The 2426-nt window shown below is 40.8% G+C and overlaps 1 long non-coding RNA gene across 1 annotated transcript; it reads left to right on the top strand.

The window, feature by feature from the left end:
* The first annotated feature begins 1576 nt into the window (after window positions 1–1576).
* On the top strand, window positions 1577–2004 carry LOC119569691. Its single transcript, XR_005228300.1, has 2 exons — window positions 1577–1721; window positions 1915–2004. It is a non-coding gene; the product is annotated as an uncharacterized LOC119569691 (long non-coding RNA).
* Window positions 2005–2426: the final 422 nt, after the last annotated feature.

Genomic DNA, 2426 nt, shown 5'->3' with positions numbered 1-2426 from the left:
ATCAGTGTTGAATTCTTCCATGGTGGAATGGATCGACCTTTTGGTATTTTACTAATTGGAACATTGAGTTTTATAATGTTCATGGAGATTTTGTATATCAGAGGGCGCGTGTGTGTGTGATTAGTCACGTCTACTTGCGTGATTTTATGTTGCAGTTGTTTTTGGAAATCTGAGAGATACGAGGGTTCCCTCAGACCTTTGACCCCAAATATGGTGGAAATAAATATTATTCTATCAGAAATGGATGGTAAGTTTAATTCTGATCTGAAGTTCACTATCCTTGCTGTTCTCGTGGCGCCGAGGATAATCCTCATAGCTTCATTTTGCACTACCTCCAAGCTACCTATTTCTGATTCCTTACACTGCAACAAGTGCAGTGCATGGTAGTCTACAACTGACCTTATAAAGGCCAAGTAAAACAGTCTAGCGAGCTTAACATTGATGCCATGTTCTCTTCCGACAAGAACTTTCAAAGGTTTCAATCTCTCCCAGAGTCTCTTCTTTAGAGAGAAGACCAGGTCTGCATCATTTACATTCACCCCGAGATATTTATACTTGTGGCATGTCAAGCTCCTGGTCACCTATGCGAAAAGTGGTTGGGGTATGATATATGGGTTGAGAGCCATTGTTTTCTCAGCAGAGATGACTAATCCACACTCATGAGCCTTTGTTGTGATTCTGTCGAGGATTATTTGCATCCTCTCTTGTGATGATGCTCTGACGCGTATGTCATCAGCGTAGCATATAATGGATTCACCATCCCCGAGTGGGATATCTGCCACCAGCTTGTGCATGAGGACATTGAACAGCATAGGGCTGAGAACTCCTCCCTGTGGCGTCCCAAGTTTAAAAGACTGTGAAGTGTAACTTCTCACTCCCCTGAACAGGACACTTGCAGATCTGTTCAAAAGATACATTCTAATCCAGTTCAATACCTTACCCCAGATGCCAAAGCTTACTAATTGTTCTAGGATAACTTTTCTGTTTGCAATGTCAAAAGCTGACTTAAGGTCAAGAAAAACAGTGTGCTTCCCTGGATTAGAATGTGAGAAGTACTCTGTAAAGCAGTGTTGTGTGCTACGTCCCGATAGAAATCCGTACAGTCTGTGAGATAATTTACCTTGTAACCTGTACCTGAGTCTGTTCAAAATTATCCTTTCTAGAACTTTGCATACACATGAGGTTAATGAAATTGGTCGGTATTTATCAGTGTTTGATTTCGGTATAGGGATGATTAGACTGGTGTCCAGGGGCCAGGCAGAATACCTTGTGACAAACTTAACATGTATAGATGCAAAAGGGGATTACCAGGTACCTGAGCTATAAGGCGGAGGACACTTTAGGTAATTCCATCCTCACCTGAGGCGAACGCTTTTCCTTTGATCAGTGCATTGTTCAGTTCCCACTCAGAGGTCTCAACAAAGTATGAGGGGTCAGTATCAGAACATCCAATCTCAATGGCAAATGTGTGTGCAATTTTAGATTGACTAAGGTGATCCTGAATATTTGTGGGAAGTGAGCTCAATTTGGACGCTCCAGCCCATTGACTAAGGAGCATTGTAAGTGTGGTAGCCCAATTAAGAAAGTAAAGATGAATGAAAATGTTTTAAAAGACTATATTTCAAAGTCGAATACATAGACGGGTATTGGAACGTGGTTGTTTACTTCAACAGCAGCTGTGGTCGCCTAACAGCACCAGGCCCTATTGTAGGGGTTTGGAGGTAAATTACATTCTTTGTACTAGTTCATCCAACCTATTATTGTAATTTTATGTTTTAAAAGTTTGTTAGCATTCAGTGATGTGCTTCAATTGAATTAAGTGCATGAATTATTGCAAGTTTAACAGTATATATGACCATGTGGCCACAGTTGTTATAGCCACAGTTGTTATATTCCACGTTGTTTTGTTTACAGTTTTACGTATGAGTACGGACATGGAAGATGAGGATGAATATGTGGAAATTGTATTTCATCAGTTATGGAGAATAAAGGAAGAAGCAACAAGAATTGTTTTTCTCCAGAATCCATTGAAGTATTCATTCAGTAAACAAATTCCAACAAAAAGGGCGAGGCCGCAGCGACACCCCAGTAAAACTCCACCCCAGTAAAACTCCATCCCAGTATAACTCCACGACAGTTAAATCTCCACCCAAGTAAAACACCATGAAAGCTTAACTCCAGTCTAGCAAAATCCAACACGTCGTCAGTGAAAATCCATCAACAGTAAATACAAGCCATGTCAAATTTCATTCAAGAAATATGAAAACAAAGGTGTCATCCAAAGAAGGCAGTACTACACAGTTGCATAACAAGCCTACAGCTTCTAGCAAGTACAGTTGTTATTTGCTGCAGCGCCAGTAGAGCAGTTGATTCCCCAGCATCAAGTGTGATCTTAACTAGTTCTCACCGGAACATTCAAGAACAGG

This window comes from Penaeus monodon, unplaced genomic scaffold (genome assembly GCF_015228065.2).
Source record: "Penaeus monodon isolate SGIC_2016 unplaced genomic scaffold, NSTDA_Pmon_1 PmonScaffold_1807, whole genome shotgun sequence".
Taxonomy (NCBI): Eukaryota; Metazoa; Arthropoda; class Malacostraca; order Decapoda; family Penaeidae; genus Penaeus; species Penaeus monodon.
This window is presented reverse-complemented; position numbering and strand designations above follow the sequence as displayed.